The sequence below is a fragment of the Sinocyclocheilus rhinocerous genome, unplaced genomic scaffold, assembly GCF_001515625.1.
Source record: "Sinocyclocheilus rhinocerous isolate Xijiao unplaced genomic scaffold, SAMN03320098_v1.1 scaffold601, whole genome shotgun sequence".
Taxonomy (NCBI): domain Eukaryota; kingdom Metazoa; phylum Chordata; class Actinopteri; order Cypriniformes; family Cyprinidae; genus Sinocyclocheilus; species Sinocyclocheilus rhinocerous.
Window position 1 is genome coordinate 651,723 of NW_015656605.1, and position 15,578 is coordinate 667,300.

The following is a 15,578-nucleotide window of genomic DNA, read 5'->3' on the forward strand; positions in this document are numbered from 1 at the left end:
TGTTAATCCCCCCCCACCCCCCCCCTCAAAATAAACAGAAAATTGCCAAATATATTTAAATACTGCCAAAATAGCTCCTTATTGCAAAACAGTAATAAAAGTCACAGCAACAATGACAAAGTTATTCCTCATTCCTTTAAATATTTGAATGTAAATATATAAGTAAAATAATTATGAGTAAAGATGGGAATGTCACTGTGTGTGCTGGTTTTAAATACAAATGCTATCTTGTGTTTGTATTTCAAACCTTGCATGTAGCCACTGTATCAACAATCAGAATACTAATGTTAATAGTAAACGTTGATTATTGAGATTTATTTTCAAGTTCAACTAAGGTAGTCAGTTGATTGATTAAAAATGACTACTGTCCGTTAACAAGAATGCATTCTGAGGTTTGTTTACCCAGGTCCACTAAGCTTTAGTGGATGATCCATAGACCAATCACTGTTCAAAGACACAAAGCTGGGTGAATCTGATCTCTGCTGCTGGACTGATCTGAAACAGAGAAAAACAAACTTCATAAGAATGTTCTAATTACAGTTTTTCTGAATTGCTAAAACACATTTCTTGAAACCATCACTCATTTTCTCAAAACCTTAAACACAAATACCAAATACTAAATTCACAAAACCTCTGACTCTTCCATCAAAACCAAACAATCACTGCAAAACCATTTCACTTGCACTCAAAATCAAACGGTCCTCTCAGATCTCACACACATGAGTCAATAAAATAAACACTACAGAGCATTCATTAGACACTACAGAGAAAAATGGAGAACACAGCATCCAGAACATTACAGGAAAAAAAGTATATTGCATTGAGTAAACAATTTTGCAATTTTGTAAAAAAGTATAGTAATTGCAACAGATTAAGGTGAATATATTGTATAGGCCTACTGTATGTACTGCAAGAATAGTATTGTGCTGAATATTGAATAGTACTGAATGTTTGTATATATTCAGCACTTGGATTCTGCAAAAATACTGCAGTCCAACTGCAAAGGCCAAAAAGGTCAAATAAAACTCTAAATGAATAGCATGTTACAGTACACTCAAATACTGTAAGTTGTGCAATTGTAAAATCAGGGTCAATGAGAGATTCATTCTGTCTCAGCATCATGTCTTTGTGCTTGAGTCCGGCCTGAGGACTTTGTCCACATCACAAGTAATGTTGTCTTTTTTGCAAGACAGAGAAAAAAAACCTCTGGTGTGACAGATCCAGCCTTGATAACACTCTCTAGTGAATGAGAATGTGTTTAGAGATTTGCAAATAGAGCCTAACTGCCTGAACGTGTTTAAGGTTTAGCAGAAAGAGTGCTTTATTCGACAAATTGGTTTAAGCTAATGAGAATTTGGTTCAGAGATTGGGGTTTAGTGTTGTAGCTAAAAACTCTAAACACATTCTCATTCACTTAAACACTTATCACACTGTGATGCATCTGTGCTGCAAAATGCTAGGAAAACAGGTAATTTGCTTTGTTACTGTGATACATGCAATGCTGAAGTCCATATAGATCAAATCTCCAAATTGTTTTCGGTTTAGTTTTTGCCACAGTTAAGGATGACCATAATTCAGTAATGGTCATTTCATTTTTGCAGAACTGAGAGGTGGCCATCTATTGAGGTAGGAGAAGACTTCTCACAGCTGAGCAGGAGACTGCCCTGCTGAATATGGTGATTGCCAATAATTTGGGAAATTCAAGCTCAAATAGTTGAAGACCAGGTAGTCTTCCAAGGAATTGACAGCATCAGCATTTCCACCATTGACCCGATCATTCGGAAGAACCAAATAAGGACAAAGCAGCTGTACTGTGTGCCTCATGAAAAGTAACGTCTCGGTTACGTATGTAACCCTCGTTCCTTGAAGGAGGGAATGGAGACATCACGTCGGTGACCAACGAATTGGGATCTCGCTTAGAGAGACCAATCTACTTCGAGTGTAAACTAAATGAGCCAATGCACATTGGCATGCGATGATTGCATCCAGCTGCCACTGATCGCAGCGAGAGTATAATTAAGCAACAGGTGCAACGCATACTCAGGTTTTCGCTGAGGAGCCAAGCCAGTGACCCGGCTGCTCAGCAGTAGTACAGCAGCTGTGGCGACAGCGGTGACCGATGAATTGGGATCCGTACCAAAGCGCAATGGATGCTGCCCCTTCCAGTGTCCTGTGTGAGCCTCCTGCACCCCTCTTTTTGGTGTAGGCCGGGGCTCGCAACAAGAAGACCAGTCACTGTTGTCGAAGCACTACCCACTCAGTGAGATTGGATAACACTGGGAAAACGTACCCGTTCCACTTGGAACAGGAACGTTGCGGAATCCCCATCCTTCCCAAGGAGGTTTCGGAAGCATGGACACATAGGAAAACTGTTTAGGCGCATATGGAAGATTTAGAGGTGATTGCAACCCTCTTGGAAAATGGCAGAAAGTCTGCCTCTGAGCTATACCGTGGAATTTACACATATGGGATCCACTTAGGTCTCTACATATGGAACCCAGCCCTCTAAAGGTTCTCACAGATTCATCGAGTGAGGGCCTGGTGCTGGACGTTCCACCACGTCTGGCTGCCGAGGGGATGGAGGAGCTCGACAGGGTCTACAGTACGGACTCTCTGGAGCGGTTTTAGCAAGCCGACACTAAACCAGGGCCTCTCAGTGCTTCTACCCATTTGAGGTGAGAACATAGGAGAATACTGGCTTCACATGAAAGCTATAGAATCTAGCGAACGTGTTGGGGGTCGCCCAGCCTGCAGCTCTACAAATATCTGTCAATGAGGCACCACGGGCCAGTGCCCAGGAGGAAGTAACACTTCTAGTAGAGTGGGCTCGCAACCTGAGCAGGCAGGGCACACCTTGTGCCTGATAAGCCAGGGTGATGGCATCCACTATCCAGTGGGCCATCCTCTGCTTAGAAACAGACAAAAAGCTGATCTGAGGTCCTGAAGCTTTGTGTCCGGTCTACGTACCATCTCAAGGCTCAGATGGGACAACGCAAAGCTATGGCTGGGTCTGCCTCCTCCGGGGGCAGCGCTTGCAGGTTCACCACCTGATCCCTGAAGGGAGTAGTGGGAACCTTAGGCAAATAGCCGGGCCGGGGCCTCAGGATTACCTGGGAGTCAGCCGGCCCAAAAGACCTTGTACTGACATGCTCGTCCTTCAAACGTGAACCGCAGGAAAGGTCTGTGGCACGGAAGGATCGAAACATGAAATTACGCGTCCTTCAGGTCGATCGCTGCAAACCAATCTTGGGGACAGATGCACCTGAAGATGCGCTTCTGCGTGAGCATCTTGAACGGTAGCTTGTGAAGGGCATCTGCAGCCTTTACCAAAGTGAAGTGGACACCCCAGAACTTGGGAAGACGCCGGGTAAACTGAATCGCATAACCGAGTCTGATGGTCTGAAGGAGCCAACGAGACGGACTGGGCAGCGCTAGCCAGGCTCCCAGATACCGTACAAGTGGCACCAACAGAACTACCGACGTACTAGCAGTGGGGCAGCGAAGAGGAACGCAGGGACCCAGCCCGGGCATCTCATGGCCGGTCCGAAGCGGGGTCTGATGGTGTGCTACACTTACCTGCGTTCGGGCAAAGGGTGCGTGAGTAGTACATATGATAGCACTCTCGAACCGCCCACTGCTGCTCACTGGCGAGAGAGGAGGGTGAGTGCGATCCAGAACTGGCCCATCCACAACTCCCCGTCCCAGTCTCTGGGGACCCAGAGATAGAATAAATTGCTCTTTTGCAGAGGTTTTGGGTACCACTGACCGTGAAGTCAGTGGTGGAGAAAAATGAAACAAAAGATTCTCTGCCCGGCCCTCCTCCGGGGGAGGGAGTGGTGCGTTCACCATCTCCCGAAGAGCAGCTTCCTCCATCTCTGGGTCGCCCGTCTCAGGGCCTCTTGCTCTTCTGCTTGCCGCAAGGTTTGGCGGGGGCCGAGACCGGCAGGGCGGATGCCCTGCAACCGGCTCCACGGTGCTGCGGCGCGGGGGACGGTTGGAGGCAGCAGCTGCCCGCCGGGGCAGGATGTTTCGAATCGCCTCAGTCTGCTTCTGTGCAGCCAAGAACTGCTGGGCGAAGCTCATGCACCTGAAGATGCGCTTCTGCGTGAGCATCTTGAACGGTAGCTTGTGAAGGGCATCTGCAGCCTTTACCAAAGTGAAGTGGACACCCCAGAACTTGGGAAGACGCCGGGTAAACTGAATCGCATAACCGAGTCTGATGGTCTGAAGGAGCCAACGAGACGGACTGGGCAGCGCTAGCCAGGCTCCCAGATACCGTACAAGTGGCACCAACAGAACTACCGACGTACTAGCAGTGGGGCAGCGAAGAGGAACGCAGGGACCCAGCCCGGGCATCTCATGGCCGGTCCGAAGCGGGGTCTGATGGTGTGCTACACTTACCTGCGTTCGGGCAAAGGGTGCGTGAGTAGTACATATGATAGCACTCTCGAACCGCCCACTGCTGCTCACTGGCGAGAGAGGAGGGTGAGTGCGATCCAGAACTGGCCCATCCACAACTCCCCGTCCCAGTCTCTGGGGACCCAGAGATAGAATAAATTGCTCTTTTGCAGAGGTTTTGGGTACCACTGACCGTGAAGTCAGTGGTGGAGAAAAATGAAACAAAAGATTCTCTGCCCGGCCCTCCTCCGGGGGAGGGAGTGGTGCGTTCACCATCTCCCGAAGAGCAGCTTCCTCCATCTCTGGGTCGCCCGTCTCAGGGCCTCTTGCTCTTCTGCTTGCCGCCTGGACGAGCGGGGTGGCTGCCCTGCGACCGGCTCCACGGCGCTGCTTGGCTGGAGGCTGCTGCGTGGGAGCGGGGGTGGAGGCAGGGGGCCGCCCTCGGCGACGAGCATACTGAGGCGCTGCCGCCGGCAGCCAGGTGGAGGCAGCAGCTGCACGCCGGGGCAGGATGTGCTTGATGGCCTCGGTCTGCTTCTGTGTGGCGGAGAACTGCTGGGCGAAGTTCTACACATCTCACATCACATTCTCCACATGGACACATAGCTCTGTATAATTCATACATGACAAATTACAGAAAACCTTAAATACAAAACAGTGTGAATAAAAGCATTAAAGATAGCACTACACTTTAATACAGTCCATGATATACTGGGAGAACTCGAGTGCTGTAATTATCACAGTATCCTTGAGCGTCCTTGAGCTTGGGAAAGGCGCTATATAAATTAAACATATTATTATTATTATCCATTTACACAGATTCCACCACACTTCTCTCCAAAATGCTCAAGTTCAATAGAAACATGAGCAATGTTTAGTGATGCGTTTATTGTTTATTAATGTTTAACTGCTGATCAAGCATTTTAAATGACAGAAAAGGTGCTGTCTAAAATGAAATTCCCAATATTTCAATCTTTGTGTTAATATGGAATTCAATGGATAATGCCTCTCAAAAAAATCTCTCATAACGTCATGAAGTCTCGTTACAAATCAACATATCTGTGTTCCATGAATATCTATTTACTTTCATTTTTCAAGCTCACTTGCACTCTGATTTTTAAAAATCTGTTTAAATATTTTACATGTATGTTGAATGTGTTACACTTAATAGACATTATACGCTTAAATATTGAAATTGACGTTTTATGTGCTTTCTCTTCACTCGTCAAATTGCTCTGACAGTTTTTACACCAGTGGGGCCTATTTTCATGATCTTGCCTGGGGCCCCACAGCCCTACAGGCCGGCACTTACAGTACATAGTAGCAGTACACTCTAAAAAAAAAAAGGGTCTTCAGCGGTTCTTTAGAGTGGTTAAGGTGCTATATAGCACCACTACCGTATAAAGAACCTGTTGAACCCCTGTATGGTTCTTCAGTGGTTCTTCAGCAGTGCTTTGGAGTCGATGAGGTGCTATATAGCACCACTACCGTAAAACCTGTAAGCCCCTGTATAGTTCTTTAAAGGTTCTTTAACTCTCTCTTAGTCTCTTAGTTTAGTTGGGGAAAGGGTTAAAACAACATTAAAATACAGTCTATTTCTTGAAGATATAATTTTTTTTTGCCCCCAAGGCCCACGTAAGGAAATATTCCAGGGCCCCCACATGAGACCTTTGACCTCAGAAAAAAAAGGACCTTTCCACAAACAGCAACACCAACTTCACACATTACTAACCAGTTAGACTTTATTTCTGGAGTATCTAAAACAGAAGTTCTTTATTGAGAATTAAGGTTTAGATGTTTTTTTTTTTTTCAACTTACCGTTTTGGTGAATAGTGTTTGCTTTAGTTGCCTCTTGACCCTTGACTTTAATTTCAAGTTAAAATAAGTTTTTCTTTGACTGTCACAATAGTGTTTATAAAGCACATATGTGATGGCAAGGAACTTATGAAAAAATCATTTTGTGCATCTCTGTTGCATTTTATCAAAATCTGTAGTTGTTTTATGAGATTAGACTTTATTTCTGGAGTATCTAAAACAGAAGTTCTTTTTTGAGAATTAAGGTTTAGATGTTTTTTTTTTCTTTTCAACTTACCGTTTTGGTGAATAGTGTTTGCTTTAGTTGCCTCTTGACCCTTGACTTTAATTTTAAGTTAAAATAAGTTTCTCTTTGGCTGTTACAGTAGTGTTTATAAACCACATATGTGATGGCAAGGAACTTATGGTAAAATCATTTAATGCGTCTGAGTCTCTGGTTACATTTTATCAAAATCTGTAGTTCTTTAATGAGTTTTATATTATTGCAGTTCTACGATACTAAGTGACAATGTGAGAAAATTATATAAACCACTTTTAGAATTATGGGTTATAAAGAGGTTTCAATTCTGTCACTCATAGACATGAAGAATCAGCATGTGAATCTCAGCAATGGTGACAAAATATTCTGATAATTTTGATATGATTTTTGAACATCACAAAACAGGGCAGTAAAAAGTCAAAGCAAAAATAAAAGCAAATAGTAAGAATAAAATAAAATACTAAGACAATGCAGCTGCATAATTTATTCATGTCGCAATGCATGCTGGGAGCCATGGATGAGTTATGATTGGTACACCATTGTTCAGAAAAAGTGCTATATGGCACCTCTTATGGTTCTACATGGCACCATTTGACAAAGGTGCTATATAGCACCTGTAAAAATAGGTGCTAAATAGCACTAAAAGTGGTTCCCCTATGATTACAAGCCAAAGAACCGCTTTTAGTGCTATATAGCACCATTTTTTTTTAGAGTGTACTATAGATGAGAGAACAGTCACTATTCTATATATACTACAGCACAAGTTGTACACCCTCAGACTCGTAACTGTTTGATTGATTTGTAGCCAAGTACTTCTTACATGTATTTTTGCAGAACTGAGAGACAACTGTCTATGGGAGGTAGAGAAAGTCATTTGTCAGAAGACTAGGAAGCTGCTATATATTATTGCAAATAAGCTCATTACCAATACTGTAATGCAATTTGGCAGAGGATGCTGCATTTATTTATTATATCTGAGGCCAAAGCTTGATTCTGACAAAAGATAACTAAATTATTTCATTTTGACCTGGAAGTTTGAAGTTTGTACAAGTTGGTGTGTAGTTTTGAGATTGTATTTATAGTTGCAAGAAAACAGTGAATTGTTCCATGAATTGTGTGTTAGCAATCAAGAAAAACTGTAAATATGACCGCTGTCCAATGACAAGCATGCAGTCTGAAGTTTGTTTACCCAGGTCCACTAAGTTTTAGTGGATGATCCATAGACCAGTCACTCGCCACAGACTCTGAATCTGATATCTTCTGCTGGACTGAACTGTAACAGAAGCAAAATTAACTCTTAGGAATGTAACGGATTCATAATTAAACTACCTTAACAATTAGTTTGATTAGTGCTATTGGTTAAAAATTTTTGTTTCAAAAAAAGAGGTACTTTGATGGGATGATAATGTACCCCAAGTTGCGGACACATGAGAGTACTATTTCTATAACACGTAAACCACTGTCTCCCACTCAGAAAAGTGAAGATAGTAAAATATGAGGCATTCATCTACAAAGAGTACTATGTGACCCTTGCCCATGTCTAGTAGACTTAATGGTACTGCTGGTCAGCACTTGGAATACTGGTCTATTAAAGATTTTATTTATATGCTTCTGCCTTTCAGTCACTTTGTATTAAGTAAATGCAAAAATAATATACAAGAACACATAAAGTACTTACCAACCAAATCACATTTATGCATGATATGAGTAAAGATCTGTACAAAGTAAAATAATTGTAATGCTTGCGTTGCTTTCATAATGTTATTTTATATAATCTCTGTGCATGTTTTTAATTGTTCTTCTAGACACAATCCTTCTAGATCAAACAAAAGCAAACAAACCAACACTGGTTGAAATTATTTAAATAGTAGAAGTACATATATTACTTCTAAAAAGCAATTGTTTTAATCTTTTTGTTGTTAATTAATTGCAGTGACTGGAGAAATGTCCATCTGTGAGCAAAAGTATAGGAAAATATGAACTGCATATGTTAGGTCGGTGTCCTCATTCATTTAAATTGAATTGTTTGAATGTAAATATACAGTATAGGTAACATATGAGTAAAATTAATAATTATGAGTAAAGATGGGAATGTCACTGTATGTGCATTAGGTTTGAAATACAAATGCAAAATAGCATGTAGTCATTGCATGAACAATCAAAATACTAAGATTGTTATGCATAATGTGAGTAAAGACTGTACTAACTAAATTAATTGTATTGCTTGTGCTGCTTTCATATTGTTATTTTATATCATTTCTGTGCATGTTTTAATGGTTCAGAAATCTTTCCAGAACAAAAACAAACAAAACACTGGTTTAAATTATTTAAATAGTAGTAGTATTTACGGTCTCACTTTATTTTAAGGTCCAATTCTCGCTATTAACAAAGCATTAACTACGACTTTTGCCTCAATAAACTCATAATTTGCTGCTTATTAATAGTTAGTAAGGTAGTTGTTAAGTTTAGGTATTGGGTTGGATTAGGGATATGGTCATGCAGAATATGTGCTTTATAAGTAATAATTAACAGCAACTAGTTAATAGTGAGAAGTGGTCCCTATACTGAAGTGTTACCGTAATTTTAGTGGATCATTCATAGATCATAGATAGTCATTCAGCTTTATTATTAGAAAACAGATTAAATTTCTTAATTTTAATCACTGCATCTTTATGATGGGAATCATCAAACAAATCAATACACTGTTTTATGGTTGAAAATAATAGTTTATTTTTTTCAGGATAGAAAGGGTTATTTTTTTTCTATAAAACAAAGTTAATTTAAGTGTTTATTTATACAGTAACTACCTGCATCTTGGTGAAAATTGTTCATTTCTGAATGTATGTTTGTCATCCATGATGGAGAAGTATCTGAAGAGCAGGCTGATCTCCAGCACTGACTCCGGATGAAAATGACAAACAAACACAAGAATAAAATAATTCAACAGTCTTTGTTCAGCTGAATAGTTTGAGATATAAGGTCATGCAAGAGCTGCGTTCATAGGCCTAATGTAAAATCGTATGTTAACAGAAATGCTTTTTAGACATTTGACGAATCACACACAGCACCGAATAGGCAACTCAAGAAATCACGTTGTTTAAGATGAAAATATCACATTATTAATGTTAAAAAAATCTTCAGAGAAATATTAACACGGAAGTAACCTGTAAAGAGTCTCGAGACGAGAACAACACTCACCTTAATCAAAATGTGACTACATACAGATTCACAAAATCCTCCCACGTTTTTCCATTTAATCATAAGTAAATTCCAACCTAAACCTTTATGTACATATCTGTTAAACTCTATATTGCAAAGATTATGTTCTGTCTGTTTAAAATGGCGAAAAATGAACTCTGAACATGTACTTTGACTTTTGATTTATTTGTGACGAGGTGAGAGAGAATGATTATTATATGACGTTACGCAACTCGATCTGAGGACAGATAAACACGCACGGCGGTGAATATGTCATGATTATTAGGCTATCCATCACTTGGCCGACAACTTAGTTATGCAATACTTATGGGAAATGTTTAAAGTTCTTTTTCTTTTTTACTTGATAATAATAAAGTATTTTACTACATGTACTTTTGTTATTATTTTGAGTGAAGCGATCTTTTTATCTATCTAATTGCAGTTTGCAGTGTTTAATTTTCTCAGATTCAGCCTCCAGGATTAGTGGAGACATGGAGACAGCGCTTATTGCACTGAGACAGATTCTGTCGAGGTTTGTGTCTCCAGCATTGCGGACAGACATCAGAGTGCTGTATGTGGTGTAATTATTAATTTTCATTTATCTGTGCTTGAGTTCATTTATTTTATGCATTCATTTTAAATATCTAAATAAAAGCAAATTGAATATTAATGTGATTTAACTCTATATTGCAAAGATTATGTTTATCTGTCTGTTTAAAATGGCGAAAAATGAACTCTGAACATGTACTTTGACTTTTGTTTTATTTGTGACGAGGTGAGAGAGAATGATTATTATATGACGTTACGCAACTCGATCTGAGGACAGATAAACACGCACGGCGGTGAATATGTCATGATTATTAGGCTATCCATCACTTGGCCGACAACTTAGTTATGCAATACTTATGGGAAATGTTTAAAGTTCTTTTTCTTTTTTACTTGATAATAATAAAGTATTTTACTACATGTACTTTTGTTATTATTTTGAGTGAAGCGATCTTTTTATCTATCTAATTGCAGTTTGCAGTGTTTAATTTTCTCAGATTCAGCCTCCAGGATTAGTGGAGACATGGAGACAGCGCTTATTGCACTGAGACAGATTCTGTCGAGGTTTGTGTCTCCAGCATTGCGGACAGACATCAGAGTGCTGTATGTGGTGTAATTATTAATTTTCATTTATCTGTGCTTGAGTTCATTTATTTTATGCATTCATTTTAAATATCTAAATAAAAGCAAATTGAATATTAATGTGATTTAATATCTTTATTAAGCGTAGATGTATTTTTGCAGTGGTCGTTGCATACACACCCAACTATCATGTGTATTTGTCAGCTCACGGCTCCATCTAGCATCGAGTGAGGGAATTTTCTACATTCCTGCGAGGGAATATGGATCAGGACTTGTAATCTACCAAAATGAATTGATTCTCAAGTTTTTGCGTTTGGAATCCAGAGTTAATTCCAAAGGTTAGGGTCAACTGTACTGGAGGTTGTGTGCTAAGCTCTGTAGAAGAGCCTCACTCAGGTAACTAATTCACTATTACAAAAAAGCTTTTTTTGTGTATTTTCAAGATACAAAATACTGTATTTGGATAAATTTTTTCATGAAACTTAAGTTTTTTATCCTTCCTGCTACTAAAATCTGTGCATTATCACAATATTGCGACATTGTTCAATTACATTATCCCAGAACCTACTGAAGCTGTATTTTTCTTGGTTTTCCAGATTGCTCGATTCATCCAGAACACAATAAGTCTGGTCCCTCTGCATCAACAAACCTAAACAGCATTTTAAGGAACTACTGTATAATAGATGATTCACATTTCCTGTCTGGACCACTAGAGGGCGAGTGTTTGAGAGGTCAGGCGAAACCCTCTGGTATGTAATATAGGTCCACACAACATAACATTTAAAAAATATAACATTTTCAATGGTAAGCTAAGCCTTAAAGGGGTCATATGATGCTTTTTTAAAGATCATTATTTTGTGTATTTGGTGTAACAGAATATGTTGACATGCTTTAATGTTCAAAAAACACATTATTTTTCAAATACTGTACCAAACAAATTTGGCAATATTGCACTGCCATTTTTTCTAATGTCCTATTATTTTATAAGGCTGTTATTGACATATGTCGTATAAGTACATGTATATAAGGGCAGTTGAATTATTAGAAAATAATGCACACTTTGCATTATTTTCTAATAATCCAACAGACCAGAGTCAATTATTCCACTTTTACTGCAGTTACCACACCTCAAGACATTGTTCAGACAGGGGCGGACTTACATATTACAGCCATATTGAGCGTTGCATTCTATAGTCTTTGTTCAGACCAATGAGAAAATCCACCCACATAACCCCGTTTGAAATTAATATAACAATTTATACTACTGACTCATCCATTTTCTTTAAAAAAAGTGAAAACCTGTATCTCAACTGTAAATCAATTGCTATTTCGTCGTCCCAAACATGAAAGAAAGCCATTATAACATGTACATGAAAAATATAGAAACATTGGACACAACTGTGGGACACCATTGAGCAGCAGCAAGCTGATTTTAAAATATAATTTTGGCAACTCCTGAAATGGGTCGTATTGACAGTACCTGAGCGGTTGGAGAATACGCTACAGCGCTCATTCAAAGACCTGCATTCATTGCTTGGACGGAGCAAGAACACCTAAAATGCACGTGTAGATTCAGTCGAGTGATGAAGTTTACCCTCTTTAACTCAATGCTGTTGAACTGAATTTAGGGAGCATACTATTTGCTAAAATAACCATAACATTAACAGCACCGCTGGCTAAAATACAAGCGCACGGTTCTGTCCATCAGATGCACGTGAAAGTTGCATGTGTTACTATAACAAACACTGCGTGTTTTCTTTCAGAAGCATCATTGGCTGGTAGAAAGACAAAAATAGGTTACATAAAAGTTTTTACCTAAAAATGAAGATAAGGTAAAGGTGTGAATAACTACATTTTAGACACATTGTCAGTAATTTCACCAATGAAAATAAAGCCCTAGGAGAACTGTTGTGCGTCTCAGATCAACACAGCGGTGTTTCATGAATGAATAAATAATCACTTGACAGCCCTATTTAAAACATTAAATAGTTGCTCTGCAAATGCTCTGACCCCCCCGATGCTCACTGCGTAATTCGCACCCTGAGCATCAGGCTTACTGACCCTCAGTTTCTTTGGTGGTTTGCGAATTCTCTTTGGAATTTCCATCACACTTACCTCTGATCTGTGGAAAATAAAAATTTGTATTGTACAAGTGCTTAAATACTACACATAACAAATAGAACTCAGTTGTGCTGGCATATACACATATACTGTTTGTAACCCCCTTTATCCCAGGGTTTACTTCAGGGATTTGTGATCTAATTGAAAATATCAATTGTCTAAGTTCGTTCAAGGAGCTTTGGGGTATTTTTCCTTTTAAACCAAATTCTCAAAATTTAAATGAACAATTGAATTTGAAAATCCAAGTTTGGAAAGAAACTGTCTCAGTCCCATGTAATGTGTGGAAAAAAATATCTCAGTCCCGTGTAATGTGTGGAAAAAAAATAAATAAAAAAATCTCAGTCCTACCACTTCACCGGGAATACCATTCAGTTAATCAAGTACGAAAGACAACAGACCTTTTTCTTTCTGCTTCCCTCTGTATTTTGCACCTTCACCCTCTGTTGAGGCAAGGGTATCAAATGACCAATATAAAAATGTTAATGAAATGAACTGTGTAAATGTCAAGCTTATGAAGTTTATCATATTTGTTTGAAACTTTTTTTTTTTTTTCACAAGTGCACCCTGAAACATATTTTAAATTGTCACCTATCCTTATGCACTTGCTCAATCACGACTCACAGGTGAACTGCACACCTGATGTAATCAATTGTGGAATACCTTTACTGCCCTAGTAAGGCAAAATACTCTAACTATACATTTTGTCAAAAATTTGTGATATCAAGCTTTGTCATTCCTGTCCATTTTTATATAGAAATTCAGAGAAAACAGATTGCAGGTATTTCAAAATCCACACTGAGGTCAAACTTTAAGTTTTAACCTGTTTTTTTTTTTACACATTTAAACCTTACTTTAGTTTGTAGTTGCTTGAATTGTGAGTAGTGTGCTTTTGGTATTTTTGGATTTTTTGTTTTATATGATGTTGTTTGGTATTGGTATTTTGCAAAATCTTGTATACTTTACCATGAAAATATTAAATATTCATATAAGAAATTACACCTAGAAAAAGAAAAAGTTCTCCCGTGTAAAAACATTGCTTAGTTATAAAACATGATAGTTCTGTTGACAGTTTTACTAGCTAGCAGATGACACTGCTGCCGGTACTTTTGAGGTTTTTAATATTTTTGATCAAATAGTTCTAATTCTTCTGAAGTGACAGGATCGCTCAGTATAATAAAGTGTTTGAAATGTAATACTTTATTCTCAGATCACATCAAAACATTGCTCAACGCATATACTTATATAATTAAATAAAAAGGTTTTTATGCTGTATAAAGTTTTTTGGGAATTAATGCAGTGACATTGAATTCAGATTCAGTGGAAGATATACGAGAATGGCACAAATAACCCAGTCTCGTTGGAGGAGGAAAATGAAGATTCAATCAAGACCCAAAAGATACAGAAGGCAAATGATCCTAGTGAGAACTATTAATATATCTTTTTTGATTATATTTTCGTGAATATTTGAAACATCTAGAGTGTGTGCAGAATTATTAGGTACACATGTTTTTGAGGTTTACCCTTGCCTTAATTGCTCACTCAAACCTGTTTGATCATCTTAATTGTTCACAGCTGTGACTGTGAACATACATATAGGGTGCAAGTCCTCTTTGTCAGACAACCAGAAGCTGAAATAAATAAGAAGTTGCTTTTATTGACTGTGCAGAATTATTAGTTACTTTTCCAGTAGGCACCTTGATGGGGCAGAAAAAGGTTAACTTAACATCTGATAAAAATAATAAAATAGTGAAATTGCTAGCTGAGGGATCAAACATAAGAGAAATTGCAAAAGTTTTGAATAGAAACTGGAGAACCTTGAGGCATTTTGTGAACAATTCTCAAGAAGGGCGGAAGAGGAGAAAGGAGGAGAGAAGAAGAAAGCTGAATCAGAGGGATCTACGAAGAATAAAGAGAGAGGTAAAGAAAGACCCTCTACAAACCAGTTCAGACATATACACAAGCTGTGGCTTGCCAAATGTCCCTCGGAGTACTAGATATAGTGTGCTTTGTGAAGTTTCTGAGGTAAAAAAGGCACAAACCCAGCCTCCTCTGAGAAAGGAGCATAAAGAAAAGCATCTTGATCGGGCAAAGTGCATGAAGATGGATTTTGCCAAAGTATTATGGACGGATGAGATGGATGGGCTCAAGGCTGGATAGTTCATTGACAAGAAGCTCCGCCCAGATTTCCAAGGCAGCAAGGTAGTGGGGAATTATGGTATGGGCAGGAATAGTCAACAATGAGGTTGTGGGGCCTTTTAGAGTAGAACAGGGTGTAAAAATCAACTCTGAGAACTACTGCCAGTTTCTTAAGCGCACTCTTTTCAAACAATGGCACAAGCGGAAACCTGCAGCTTTCAAGAAAACGTACTCAGTTACTCAGTAACCTCGGTTCCCTGAGATACGGGAAGGAGTACTGCGTCTTGCTAGACGCATATGGGAAAAAGCCTTTTTGGCCATTGGTTCGTGCAGTGTATTAAAACACTAACCAATGGCTAGGCAGCGGAGCTGCACGAGCCTATGGCGACGAAGCCCGCCATGTCGGCATGAAATTGCTCTGCCTGATCGCTCAACCCACGAGCTCGTCGTTGCTTCCTCCGAGGTAACTGGGAGGAGAGAAACATGAGAGCGGGGAGGCGGGGCCGCCTTCCGCGAACGAACA

General features: G+C 39.4%; 1 pseudogene; it reads right to left on the reverse strand.

Annotated features, from left to right (window-relative positions):
* The window catches only part of LOC107720440 (NACHT, LRR and PYD domains-containing protein 12-like), a 48,590-nt pseudogene extending 40,863 nt beyond the window's left edge, over positions 1 to 7,727 (reverse strand).
* Between the last annotated feature and the right edge of the window lie 7,851 nt (positions 7,728 to 15,578).